The sequence below is a fragment of the Loxodonta africana genome, chromosome 21 (assembly GCF_030014295.1).
Source record: "Loxodonta africana isolate mLoxAfr1 chromosome 21, mLoxAfr1.hap2, whole genome shotgun sequence".
Taxonomy (NCBI): domain Eukaryota; kingdom Metazoa; phylum Chordata; class Mammalia; order Proboscidea; family Elephantidae; genus Loxodonta; species Loxodonta africana.
Window position 1 is genome coordinate 26,255,305 of NC_087362.1, and position 15,476 is coordinate 26,270,780.

At 39.8% G+C, this 15,476-nt stretch overlaps 1 pseudogene; it reads right to left on the reverse strand.

Moving 5' to 3' along the window:
* Positions 1-363: 363 nt before the first annotated feature.
* On the reverse strand, positions 364-1,403 carry LOC100654062 (large ribosomal subunit protein uL18-like; annotated as a pseudogene).
* Positions 1,404-15,476: the final 14,073 nt, after the last annotated feature.

Genomic DNA, 15,476 nt, shown 5'->3' on the forward strand with positions numbered 1-15,476 from the left:
CATCAATTCCTGGAGCCTTGTTTTTCACCAAATGCCTTCAGAGTAGCTTGGACTTCTTGCTTCAGCACCATCAATTCCTGATCATATGCTGCCTCTTGAAATGGTTGAACATCGACTAATTATTTTTGGTATAATGACTCTGTGTATTCCTTCCATCTTCTCTTGATGCTTCCTGCATCGTTTAATATTTTTCCCATAGAATCCTTCACTATCGCAATTGGAGGCTTGAATTTTTTCTTCAGTTCTTTCAGCCTGAGAAACACCAAGAGTGTTCTTCCCTTTTGGTTTTCCATCTCCAGCTCTCTGCACGTCATTATAATACTTTACTTTGTCTTCTCGAGCCATTTGAAATCTCCTGTTCAGTTCTTTTTTTTTTTTTTTCTTGCTTGGTCAATAAGTTTATTACTTTATCTGAAAAATCTTCATAGAAAATTGTGGTTTGGTTTAGCTCTCAGCAGCCTGCTCCTGAGCTCTGAGGAAGCTTGCCTTCTTCTGAGCTACCCGATCTTTCTTCTGGGCAAGAGACATTTTGGGACAATTCCACCTCTTCTTTTTAACATCTTTCTTAGGCTTCTTATCATAAACTGGATTCTCTCTTATAGCAGCATGTGCTTTCTTGTACATCTCCTCCATGTCTGGAGTTACATTGTTCTTTATGTATTGAGAGAATTGTTTCTTATAAGCATCTTCGTCTTCTTCCATTAGGTATCGCATATAATCTGCAACCTTCTGACCCATGATGTGTTTCCGATGTACTTCTGCATTGAATTCCTTGCTTTCTGAATCGTAACCAGGGAATCGTTTGGTACTGTGAGGGATGGACAAGCCTCCATCCACTGCTCCCTTCAGAGCCCCAAAAACTTTATTCCCAGTGGTAGTTCTGGCAAGACCTGCATCCAAATAGCATATGAAGGCACCAGGTTGACCATCAATGCTTTCCACATTGTATTCATCTCCAGTTACCTCCACTTGGCCTTCCTAGATCTTGTCCATTCCAAACCTATTGAGAAGCCTGCGGGCCAACAGCAGACCAGTACAATACGCAGCAGCATAATTTGTCAGGCCAACTTTCACACTGGACTTTGGGAGTTTGTGAGCATAAGCTGTGCAGACTATCATATCCTCTTCTATACGGGTATAAGCAATCTGTCAAATGATATCTCTGTTGGTTACACGAACTATCATCCTGCATTTGGCTGTGTTGTATTTATTTTTTTTCCTGAACTACCAAGCATTTCCAAGCATAGTAATCAGTTTTACCCTCTCGTCTTCTTCTAAATTTCACTTGGTATCTCTTGAAGTAGGCCTTGTTCTTCACAACTTTAACAAACCCCATCCTGTGGAACGGGGACCGCCGTCCGCGAATTGCCACAGACCTGCAGGCCCAGCAGCTCTATGGGGGGGAAAAGCCTGTTCAGTTCTTTTACTTCATCAATTCTTCCTTTTGCTTTAGCTGCTCAAGGTTTGAGAGCAAGTTTCGGAGTCTCCCCTGACGTCTATCTTGGTCTTTTCTGTCTTTTCAATGACCTCTTGCTTTCTTCATGTATGATGTCCTTGATGTCACTGTACAACTCTCCTGGCCTTTGGTCACTAATGTTCAATGCACCAAGTCTGTTCTTCAGGTGGTCTCTAAATTCGCGTGGAATATACTCAAGTTCATATTTTGGCTCTCATGGACTTGCTCTGATTTTCTTCAGTTTCAGCTTGAACTTACATGTGAGCAATTGATGGTCTGTTCCACAGTCAGTCCCTGGCCTTGTTCTGACTAATGATATTGAGATTTTCCATCGTTTCTTTCCATAGATGTAATCAATTTGATTTCTGTGTGTTTTATCTGGCGAGGTCCGTATGTATAGTCTCCATTTATGTTGGTGAAAGTAGGTATTTGTAATGAAGAAGCCGTTGATCTTGCAAAATTCTATCAATCTCCAGCATTGTTTCTATCACCAAGGCCATATTTTCCAACTACTGATCCTTCTTCTTTCTTTCCAACTTTCACATTAAAATCACCAGTAATTACTAATGCATCTTGATTACATGTTCGATCAATTTGAGACTGCAGCACCTGATAAAAATATTTTTCTTCATCATATTCCATTCATGCAGATCTTTTTTGGTTTATTGCAGCAGTGTTTTGTAGTTTTCTTTGCATAGGTCTTTTACATCCCTGGTTAGATTTATTCCTAAGTATTTTATTCTTTTAGGAGCTATTATAAGTGGTATTTTCTCCTGTTTTCCTTTTCATCATTCTCTTTATTGGTGTGTAGGAATCCAACTGATTTTTGTATATTTTTTGTGTGTGTCCTACTCATCTGCTGAATCTTTTTATTAGTTCCAGTGGAGTCTTTTGGGTGTTTTATGTATAGTATCATATCATCTGCAGACAGAGATAGTTAACTTCTTCATTACCATTTAGAATGACATTTGTTTCTTTTTCTTGCCTTATTGCTCTAACTAGGGCTTCCAGCACAATGTTAAATAGGCTTGGTGAAAAAGGGTATCCTTGTCTTTTTCCTGTTCTCAAGGGGAAAGTTTTCAGCCTCTCTCCATTAAGAATGATGTTTGCTGTTGGTTTTGCACAGATGCCCTTTATTATGTTGAGAAATTTCACTTCTATGCCTATTTTATTGAGATCTTTTACCAGAAATGGGAGTTGGACTCTGGCAAATGCCTTTTCTGCATTGATTGAGATATCATGTGATTCTTTTATTTTACTTATGTGGTGGATTATGTTGATTGATTTTCCAGTGTTTAACCATTCTTGAGTACCTGGTATTAATCCCATTTTATCCTAGTGTATTTTTTTTTGATATGATGCTGAATTCTATTGGCTAGAATTTTTTATTACCTTTTTGATCTCTTATCTTGTTATGGGTCTGTTCATAATTTCAACATCAGTTTGTGTTAGCTTGGGTAGGTATTGTGTTTCTAGAAATTTGTACATTTTCTCTAGGTTTTCAAATTTGATGGAGTGTAGTTTTTCATATTATTCATTATGATCCTTTTTATTTCGGTTGGGTCTGTTGTAATGTACCCCATTTCATTTCTTATTTGGGTTATTTATGTCCTCTCCTATTTCTCTTTTGTCAACTGCCAGGTGGTTTGTCAATTTTGTTGATCCTTTCAAAGAATCACCTTTTTGTTTTATTGATTCTTTCTATTGATTTTCCATTTCATTTACTTCTGCTCTGATTTTTATAATTTCCTTTCATCTGTTGACTGTGGGCTTCTTCTGCTGTTCTCTATTTGTTCAAGTTGTGTAGCTAATGTTTTGATTTAGAGTCTTTCTTCTTTTTTGATGCGTGCATCTACTGCTGTAATTTGGCCTGTGATCTCTGCCTTTGCTGTGTCCCAAAGGTTGAAGACGATGTGCTTTCATTCTCATTTGATTCTAGCAATTTTCTCATTCTCAGCATACTAGACCATATATTAGTCCAATTCAAAATGACCAATACCAATTCAGCTCACTAATGTCTAGGGTATTGATGTTTATGCATTCCATTTCATTTTTGATGATTTCCAATTTTCCTAGATTCATACTTTGTACATTGCATGTTCTGGTTATTAGTGAATGTTGGCAGCTATTTCTTCTCATTTTGAGTCATGCCACATCAGCAAATGGATGTCCCCAAAGCTTGGCTCTATCTGCGTCATTAAGGTCAACTCCAGTTTGAGGAGACAGCTCTTTCCCAGTCACATTTTGAGTGCCTTCCAACTTGAGGGTCTCATCGTCGAGCACTGTATCAGACAGTGTTCCCCTGCTATTCATAAGGTTTTCAATGGCTAATTCTTTTCAGAAGTAGACTGCCTGGTCCTTCTTCCTTGTCTGTCTTAGTCTGGTAGCTCAGCTGAAACCTATCCACCATGGGTGACCCTGCTGATTGAAATACTGGTGGCATAACCTCCAGCATTACAGCCACACACAAGCCCCTACAGTATGACAAACTGACAGATGTGTGAGGGAGACATGCAATAGATGCTCAATAAGTGGTTGCCAATTTTAGTAATAAACAAGACAGCATCTACATGAAAGAGAATTTTAAAAAATCTGTTATTTAAAACGATATGTCAATAAATGGGTATTTATAGTAATACCTACCATTGACTAAGGGTCTTCTATTTGCTGGGCCATGGCGGTGCAGTGGTTAAGTGCTGGGCTGATAACAGACAGGTCAACACTTCAAACCCACCAGCCACTCAGCAAGACGAAGATGTGGCAGTCTGCTTCCATAAATATTACAGCCTTGGAAACCATATGCAGCAGTTCTACTCTATTCTATAAGGCCTCTATGAGTGAGATTCGACTCGACAGCAATTTTTTTTTTCTGGGAAATGGAATCTTGGTGACCCAGCACTTAAGCACTCAGATGCTGACCAAAATGTTGGCAGTCCAAGCCCACCAGCCACTCAGCAGGAGAAAGATGTGCAATTCTGTTTTCTTAACAATTACAGCCTTGGAGACTATGGGGCTGTTGCACTCTGTCCTGTAGGGTTGCTATGTATCCAAATCAACTCCATAGCAACAGTTATGTTCTGGGTATGGTGCTATTTATTGGCATTTTCTTATTTAATCATTAGAACAGCCTTATAGACCACGTATTTCTGTATTTCTCATTTTATAGACAAGGACACAAAAATTCAAAGAAACTAAAACAACCTACTTATGGGATAAAACTCACAATAGCAACTCGAAAGATGGGATAAGAAACTTAGGGGACAGTGAGTTGATGTTAATCGGGAAAGAACAGCTTAGAACATCAGGGTGAGAATGTTTGCAAAACTCAAAGGTTATAATGAATGTCACTGAATTGTATGTGCAGCAATTGTTGAATTGGTGTATGTTCTGCTGTGTATATTATCAACAATATCAAAAATAAAATAAATTATAAAAAAAGGAAAAATATGTTGGCTGTTTTGCTGTGACTTCAATTCACTGTTGTGTTGAAGAAAATTTGTCAATTTGTAGTTTGTCCATGTTTGTTATTCTTGTCGTTGTTGTAAGAAAATTACAGTCCCTTATTTTCCCTGCTCTCTAAATCTTCAATCTGAAAAGCAGCTTTCATTATAATAACTAGAAATTGGAAACAATCTAAATATCCATCAACAGGCAAATAAATAAATTTCAGTATATGCATATACCGAAATACTGAGCATCAAAATCCATGCATGCTTATTAGATATGAAAATATGGATCCATTCCCACATAAGTAGGTGGAGTGAAAGAAGTTAAACAAAAATAATAACATACTGTCTCATATCGTTTAGATATAAATTATGGCATATGAAATAATATGATGACAACTATGTGTTCAGGCTACCACAATCCTATGAGAAGAAATGATTGTTCTCAAATGCTGTCATTGCCACCAAAGAAGGCTGATGTGTAGCCCATTGTATTTCTTGTATTTATACCTCTAGTTGTACTTTTGTAATTTTCAATGTCAAACTCCATGAAATATTTTGAATATTGTGGTATTTACATATTGTACTCAAAAAAGTTTTTTTTTACTTTACATTTTCATTGTACTATTTGATATAATTGGATTTACCTCACCTTCCACATGGTGGAAGGCCATGTGGCTGACTCACAGCATTATGTCAAGGGCTTAGCTATCGTTGACTCATTTCTCAACATAAAAAATTGGGGTAGGAAGTTAATTACTTACTACATATTGAATATTCAGTTCTATTCCAGTACACAATAGAGGTGTTCAACCTCTATGGAGCTTCCTTTACTGGGACCTCTTGTTTGACAATATGATGCTTGTCTCCACAGACAGACCAACCATGTTTATTGATGTTGGGATGAAACCCCCCCTCTACCTTCTTACACCATTTTCTCTTGATCTGTGACTCTCCCTAGCTGTTCATTGTAGGACAAGAGTTAAATAACGGGGGAACCACAATTTCATCTATTAAGTCCCCATAACAGGTCTTAATTTTTTTTTTTAGTACACCAATACTCACCATTCCACTGCAACATGGACTCTTCTCATGGTGATCCGCTGAGCGAGCACATCCTCTGGTGGCCATATTTCCTGTACTACATCTTCTCACAGTGCTGTGTGATTCTTCTCTCCAAACCAACACTCCATGCTATTCCATCACCAAACCCCTAAATTTGTGCTTCTGGTGTCAATTTCTGTCCAACATTTTATTCAGATCCTTTTAAAGCTCCACACAGTAATAGTCCAACTTCTTCCCTCATAATTATACTCATCTGTCCCACGATGCAAAAAGAAGTGGTAGAGTTCATTTCCTAATTGTGCCTCAATTAGCACTAAAAGAAATATTGTACAATCTTGGAGATTTCAATGTATGTTCCTGGCTTATGCCATGCAGCTATATTAAATGTACTTCATCCATGAAAATTGCTCTTTTATTTTCAGTCAATTGTCCTCAGAGCTAAGACATATATTCAGCACATGGATTTGTCTTTCTTGCTAGCACTACCACTCAGAGCACCTCCGTTCATGGAATACCTGAACACCTCAAAAACCAGTACCTCACCTCAAATAACCTTCCCTCTGACAAGAACATACTTACAAGAAATCAGCTGGACTGGTCCAGCTCTTGGTATCCTACACTCCCCTGTGCCACATCCCAGAAGCAGCTGCTTGTGGTATTTGGTTGTGCTGTTTGGCTTAAGTGACTTCTCAGATCCATAACTGAGGTAGTAGAAGGTAAGTATAACCTAGTTTGAGGGCTTCCAGAGATACTGGTCACCTGGGCCATCGAGTGGAAAAGGGAGAGCTCTAAGGACTTGAGGGATACAAGAGTTTGATTTTTCCTCATTTCTGTCATTTCCACTTGCTCATTGCCCTCTCACAATACAGTCTTCTTACATTTCCACAAACTTGAAAATTCTTTCCTGGCCTAAATCCATCCTGACATAAGCATTTATAATTTCCTTTGAAATTGCATGAAAATCTTTTAAATCTCAGCATGTGGACACGTGCATACACACACACTCATATTTGACACACAAAAAAACAAACATGCACTCATACTAATACGCATTCTACAATATCTATACTTACACAAGTGGTCACTTATGCAATGTCCACACACAGAGCTGTGCAGGAAGGTTCCAGCTAAAAACAAAGAATCATGAGAGTCAAACAGGTACTGGTGGAGTTGAGGCACCTCTTGCAACCCTTTCAGGCCAGAGTCCAGGAAGATTGGGGTGCAAGGAGAATCTGCTCAGATATGTGAGGTAAAAAGCCAGGTTCTTCACGGTTATGAATAACGATTTACCATCACTGAATACAAACTCTATGTATATCCTACCAGAAGAATCCTCATCCACTTAGGTTAGCCTAATGTCAGATTGATAGGTATTCACAAGCCCCATTCTAGAGGTGAGGAGCCACCAGGAAAGAGGTCATACAGTTCTCAAGGGACTGACTTTGAATGTGACCCAAAATCTGTGGTCTCTGGAGAAGCATGCTCCATATAATATGATCTGACCCAGTGTCCTCCCAAGTGCCACTCAACTGTACCGTAGGATGAATAAAGAAGATGGGCATGTCAAATAATATATGCCTGAAAGAAGGACGAGAAGGGAAAGTTATGTGTTTCCCTATCAAAAGAAAAGGAGGGTTCTCATGGAAGAAGATATTATTTTCTCATCATCAAAATGTCCTCTTTCTCTCTCACTATGAAATTAAAACAAATATGATCTCTGTCTCTAGGCCCCAGCTCTCAGTAAAGGAATGGCCATCCCTGGGGAGTGAGTCTGACTTGCTTCTTCCAACTTCTAAATTAAAGACTGAGATCTTTCCTGGCTCTTCCCTGATTTCTACCTGTGAGGCCTTTCACATAAAAATCAAGCCATCTCTTTCCAGGTTGAATCCTAGAATCTGACATGAACCTTCATGCTGCGGACTGGATTCTCCAGGAATTATGATCTTTGTCTGGAAAATCATGAGGTTTCTGATGATGTGCTGTCAACTAGTGATCACTTCACCTTGTATCTCAGAGGTTTCCAAAATGAGACTACCCGAATGAGGTGTATGATATTTGTCAATGATTTTTTTTTCTCTTCCCAGATGTTACAACCCAGGTGCAGCTAAAAGAGTCAGTCCGAGAATTTGTGAAACTGTCGAAGGCTGACTCCCTCACCTGAGCTGTCTCTGGATTCTCCAGCACAACCGGTGGTCACTGCTGGGACTGAAAAAAAATAGGGGAAGGAAATAAGGTGGACGGATATATATGGACTAGTGGTAGAAAACCATTTAACCCATCCCTCTGAAGTTGAGTCTCTATCTCCAAAGGCATATCCTAGAATCAGGACTTTCTGAGCCTGAGTTCTGTGACAGTGGAAGACATGGCCCTGAGTGATTCACGGTGAGAGAGAGGCAATGAGAATTCAGATGAAAACCTGGGCTCCAGGGTGCTTGGAAAGGTGCCTTTCTGAAGGAGGTGCTCAGGATCCACAGAGCAGGAGGGATTCAGTGCCAGGAATAGGTGCAGAGAGGGGCCGATGTGGGTCTTCCTGTTTGTATCAGTGGTTTCCTCCCTTTCCTAGCTCTCAGCTGTTTCTTCTCCTTTTCAACATTCATCCGCCACAAAGTACTTTCCTTGCCTTTGTCCTTCTAATTTCTCACATTCTCACTGCAGCAAAGGAAGAAGGAAATAGCATCTTCTGTTGCCTGAGATTTTACTGGTCGGTAGGAATTACTCTTACTCCAGTTTCCTTAACCACCTTTTTCTCCCTCTACTTTACACACCTGCTAACAATTCTCACCCTCCCTGTGATTGGGAAACATTTCACACACTGATAAACTGCCATAAGATCTCAGACATAATCTCAGAGTTTAGTAACAGAGGGACTCAGAGGGGCAGCTTTCAGGAGGGCTTTCCAAGGGGACCTGCTTCCTGGGTAGAGAGTTTCCCTCCAGCAATGGTGAGCTCATTCCTTTTGCAATCCATTTTGAGGACAGCTGTGATTCCAAGAACCATGAACATTTTTCCCTTTAAAGTAATGGAAACTATTTTCACTCAATTCAATATCCTCCATTAGTGACTCAGAGATCAAGGATTGGATACCTCTAGGTTACGTGAGTTGTGCACAAAGACCGTGTTACTGACTCAACATGTTGGTGAGCTAAAGACTTAATGCCGTTTCTGGTCCTTAAAGGTTTATGTTCCTCAAAGTTCTCTTTCAAGGAGATAGTCTACAGACTCAGTAATTTATTGCAGACACTCAGCTTCAGGGAAAAGGGTAACTAGGAGGTTGCCGGGCTTTCAGCTACACAAGGAATGATTACTGTCTAGGCAGAAATGTCTAATATATGCAAAAAAGAGAAAAAAGAAATACTTTATGTTGGCATGAAGATTTTACCCTCTACAGTAACCCTTGAATATATGTAGTAGTAAGGGTATCTCAGGTGAGGAAATATTCACCCAAGTTAGTGAGTCTTTCCAAGTAATTTCAATGTATGACAAACATTACTTTGGACCCAGTTTTGCCTGAATCTGATGTTTTTGTTTCATTTAGTTGCTGTATCAAAACTTTGGAATATCTGATGGCTTAAACACGAGCTAATTGAGGTATGAAATGAATCAGAATGATTATGTGACCATTCAGAGAGTCCTGGAGTTGTGGTAACTATTCAATATTTATTGATCTATGCCATGGGTTCAGTTGTGCCCCCCACCCAAATGTGTCTATCAATTTGGTCGGGCCATGATTCCCAGGATTGTGTGGTTGTCCTCCATTTAGTGATTGTAATTTTATGTTAAAGAGGATTAGGGTGGGATAGTAACACCCTTGCTCATATCACAACCCTGATCCAAAATAAAGGGAGTTTCCCTGTGGTGGCCTGAACCACTTTTATCTTACAAGAGATAAAAGGAAAGGGAAGTAAACAGAGTTGGGGACCTCATACCACCAAGAAAACAGTGCCGAGAGCAGAGCATGTCCTTTGAACCTAGGGTTCCTGCTCAGAGAAGCTCCTCCACCAAGGGAAGATTGATGACAAGGACCTTCCTCCAGGGCCGACAGAGAGAGAAAGCTGTCCCCTGGGGCTGAAGCCCTGAATTGGATTTTAGCCTACTTTAATGTGAAGACATAAATTTCTCTTAGTTAAAGCCATCCAGTTGTGGTATTTCTGTTATAGCAGAACTAGATGTCGAAGGAAATCTACTTACCCATTTATCTGTCTATCTTTATCTATCTATCTGTCTGCTGTATGTCTGCAAGTCTATCTGTCTGTCTGTCTATCTACCTATCTGTAGATCTATCAACAGATCTATAGTACATAGACAGATCTATCTAATGATAGATCTACCTGCCTATCTATCTCTCTTTCCATCCCTGATAGTAGAGGTACCTTGACTCTATTCCCAGAAGTGTCCTTGATCTTTAACTGCATCTGAATTTCTAGCAAGAATATGTCCTGGCATGGATTAAGAGAACCATGGACTTGGTTAAACGGAGACTCAAGGAAAGGACCTTTCTCCCAAGGGAACGGATAGCATCTTTTATCTAATGAGAACACTAGAGAAAAGGACCTCCCTTCACGCTTTTTTACAGTTACATACAAAAGCACCACCCACATGCAAAACCCACTTAGGTGACCAGAGGAAATCACAGCTCATATTCTCTTAAACTCAGGTTCCTCCTCACCTTGGAGACTATTTTCTGGGAGTCATGGGCCTCATTCACAAGAACTTGAAACACACATGGCTCTTTCTCTTTCTGATGGCACTTCCCAGAGGTGAGTGTCTCAGAGATTCAGGCATGAAGGTCTGGGGATGCAGTGTCTGAGCACATGATTCACTATGGCCCTCTTTATCCTCAGGTGCCCTATTCCCGGTCCAGCTGAAAGATTCAGGCCCAGGAGTGGTGAAGCCCTTGGAGACCCTCACCTGTGGTGTCTGTGGATTCTCTTCAACCTACTATGTTGGGAGCTGGGTCTGCCAGGTGCCAGGAAAGGGGCTGGAATGGATCAGTATAATACAGAGTAGTGGAAGCATAGACTATAACCCACCTCTCAAGTCCCGAGTCAACATCACCAGGGACACTTCCAAGGGACAAGTTTATTTAAAATTGAGCTGTATGAAACCTGAGGACATGGCCATGTATTACTGTGCAAGAAGCTCAGTGAGGAGGAAGGCAGTGTGAGCCCAGACAAAAACCTCCTTACAAAGGCCCAGAAGGGGAATGGTCTTTAGGGGTTATTCAGACAGAACCCACTAAGCTTCATGGCTCATCTTATCAGCAAATGCAGAGGAAGGAAGCCAGGGAAAAAGGGTTTCCTCTCAAAAGCTGGTCACCTGGTCATCTCCTCTCTAGGGACTTCCATGCACAGTGATTCTAGAGAAACTTCATGACTCTGGATTACAGGAATGAGTTTTGTCTGTCTTTCCTCATCTCTTCCATGACAGGCTCCGTAGCAATGCTTCTTGGTGAAACTTTTCAATTAATGATACTATTTTAATGCCATTGGTTGCTAGATTTGGAAACATTTAATGCAGGAAGTTATTCTCCTGTTCATCCTCAAACCTGACCCCACCCTCAGATAGACTCCCAATCTTCCCATTTGCATGAGTGATCCTCAATCTAGTTTCACTCAACATCTTTAACTTAGAATGACCTGGGTAATATGCATACCAGCATCCATACATCTCAGGGACAATAGGCAATTCTTGGAGTCACTTTTAGTTTTCTAAACTGGGGGAAGGTGCTGCTGGCACCCGTTTTAGAGTCCAGGAATGCTGATAAAAAACATACAATGCACAGGGCTGCTCCTCACAACAAATAACAATGTAGCCCAAAATGGCAATAGTGGTATGATCGAGGAACTCTAGCAAAAAGCCTTAAACCTGGCCAGCATTCATAGAAATGTACATCCACCAAAAGGAAATGCTGTTGTATGTAATTTATATTAGATAAACCTGTAGCAAGGAGCCCTGGTGGCACAATGTCTAAATGCTTGACTGCTAAGCTAAAGGTTGTCAGCTAGAAACCACCCAGTGGCTCTGGGGGAAAAAAAGACCTGGTGATCAACTTCCATAAAGATTACAGCCTAGAAAACCCTATGAGTAACTTCACTATGTCATATGGAGTCAGCATGAGTTGGAATCAACTTGACACCACCTAAAAACAAACTTGGACCAAAACAAACTAGGACCCTTACAGTTCTACAAATATGTGGACACTTGGTCCATATATTTTTACTTTCACCAGTACACACATTCCTAAATACTGTAGCCTGAAATCTAGTCAGGTGTCTTAGTTATCTAGTGATGGTAGAAGAGAAATACCACAAGTGGACGGCTTTAACAAATTTATTCTCTCACATAGTCTAGAAGGCTAGAAGTACAAATTCAGGAGTCAGCTCCATGGGAAGGCTTTATCTCTCTGTCAGCTCTGGAGAAAGTTTCTTGTCATCAGTCTTCCCCTGGACTAGAATCTTCTCAGCGCAGACCCCGGAGTCCAAAGGATACACTCTACTCCTGGCTGGCACTGCTTTCTTGGTGGTTTGAAGTTGCCCTGTCTCTCTGCTTGCTTCCCTCTTTTATATCTCAGAAGAGATTGGCTTAAATTGTAGATTATTCTTGTAGGTTGAGTCTACATAATCGCCGCTAATCTCATTAACATGGTAGGGACAGGACTTACAATGGAAAATCACATCAGATGACAAAATGTTAGACAAACACAATACTGGGAATCATGACTTAGCCAAGTTCACAGATATTTTGGGGGGACACAAATCAATCAGTGACACCAGGGAAGGGCTTCAGTTCATTTATTATGTTCTTTTATTTTTCTTTTTCCACCTGAAAAATGGTTTTCTTTTTAAACATGGAAAAGTGTCTTAACAGTTTTATGAAACAGGAATTGTGTTAATACAACCAATAAAGTAATGAAAATTATAAAGTTGAAGAAAATTTGTCTAATTACTTAGTAAATTCACAATTAATAATTCTCTGATGTTATGGTTGTTGGTAGGTGCCATTGATTTGATTTTTGACTCATTATGACCCTATGAGATCCAGTAGATCTATTCAATAGGATTTTCTAGGCTATAATCTTTATGGGAAGAAATCTTCAGGCCTTTCTCCCACAGAGCAGCTGGGTGGGTTTGAACCGTGAACTCTTCAGTTAGCAGCCAGGCACTAAACCACTGTGAAACCAAGCCTCCAGTGGCAGATTAACCAGTAAGCAAGGTACACATAGTCTTACAGTAAGCAAAGTACACACAGATTTACTTGTGTTTACTTCCTATTCTGTAGTGAGCAATTTCACATGGGTTTCACCACATCAAACACCCATGTGAAATTGTTCACTACAGATTAGTAAGTGAACACAAGTAAGCCCATAAGCACCCTGCTTATCGGGCAATCCACCCCTGCAGGGCTTCTTTAAATTTATAGATTAGAAAGTGTGCTACTGTACGAATGAAAATACACCAATGCATAACCCATAAGTAAATACTATTCTACATAAAAATTTTATATTTGGAAATAATGGCATTAATCTTCACTTGTGATATTGTTGTTGTTGTTTTTAGGTGCTGTCCAGTCAGTTCCGACTTACAGCCATTATTTACAACAGAACAAAACACTGCTCAGTCCGGTACCATCCTCATAATCTTTCAAAGGCTTGTGCCCATTGTTGCAGCCATTGTGTCAATCTATCCCATTGATGGTCTTCCTTTTTTAGGCTGACCCTCTGCTTTACCACACATGATGACTTTCTCCAGAGAGAGCATCCTGACAAAAAGTTGAAAGTATGTGAGAAAAATTCTCTCCAACCTTGTTTCTAAGGAGCATTCTGGCTGTACTTCCTCCAAGACAGATTTGTTAGTTCTTCTGGCAGTTCATTTTGTAGTCAACATTTTTTGCCAACACCATAATTCAAAGGCATCGAGTCTTTGGTATTCCTTATTTGTTGTCCAGGTATCACATGCATATGAGGTGGCTGAAAATATCGTGGCTTGGGCCAGGTTCACTTTAGTGTTTAACATGACATCTTTACTTTTTAACACCTTATAGAGGATTTTTGCAGCTTATTTGCTCAATGCAATATGTCCTTTGATTTCTTGACTTCTGCTCCCATAGGCATTGATTATGGCTCCAAGTAAAATGAAATCCTTGATAACTTCAAACTTTTCTCTGTTTATCATGATGTTGCTTACTGGTCCAGTTGTGAGGATTTTTGTTTTCTTTACGTTTAGGTGTAATCTACAATAAAGGCTGTAGTCTTTGATTTTTATCAGTAACTGCTTCAAGTCCTCTTCACATTCTGCAAGCAAGGATGTGTCATCTTCATATCACAGATTGTTAAGAAGTCTTCCTCCAGTCATGATGTCCCATTCTTCTTCAGAGAGCCCAGTTTCTCTGATTATTTGCTCAGCATACAGATTGAAAGAATACAATCCTGACAAACTCCTTTCCTGATTTTAAACCACACAATATCCCCTTGTTCTGTTCATACAACTGCCTCTTGATCTACACACAGGTTTCCTATGAATATAATTAAGGCTTCTGGAATTCGAATTCTTCACAATGTTATCGATTGTTATGATCTACACAGTCGAATGCCTTTGCATAGTTAATAAAACACAGGTAAACACCCTTCTGGTATTCTCTGCTTTCAGCCGGGATCCATCTGACATCAGCATTGCTATCTCTTCTTCCACATCCTCTTCTGAATCTGGCTTGAATTTCCCTGTCAATGTACTGCTACAACCACTTTTGAATGATCTTCAGAAAAATTTGACTTGTATGTAATATTAATGATATTGTTGGATAATTTCTGCAATTTGTTGCATAACCTTTCTTTGGAATGGGCACAAATAAGGATCTCTTCCTGTCACTTAGCCAGGTAGCTGTCTTCCAAATTTCTTGACATAGACGAGTGACCACTTCTAGTCCTGCAGCTGTTTGTTGAAACATCTCAATTGGTATTCTGTCAGTTCCCGAAGCTTTGATTTTCGTCACTGCCTTCAGTGCAGCTTGGACTTCTTCCTTCAGTACCTTTCGTTCTTCATTATATGCTACTTCCTGGAATGGTTGAATGTTGATCAATTATTTTTGGTACAGTGCCTCTGTATTCCATCCATCTTCTTTTGATGCTTTCTGTGTCATTAGTGCCATTAGTTGTATTTAAATACATTTGTTAGTTATGATTTGAATAGACAGACATGCACATAAGAGAAATTCCACTAAATCTTGGACATGGTAAAAGATAAGAGAAGATTAATCAAAAAAACAAAACAAAACATGGTGACATTTTGATTAGCGATATTCCAAAGCAGTGGAATATTCTCTATATAGGTGATAGTGTTATTCAATTACAGTAAAACTGGTGCTGGTGAAAGCTAGAACTTTTGTAAGGCAGAAACCCATCAGAGAAAAACTCGCTGTGTGTTTATGAAGTAGGAAGGATTCTTAATAGAGAGCGATAGAGCAGTGGTAAGCACCTCATGAAAGGCGGAAAACTTGGAGACCCTGAAAACCAA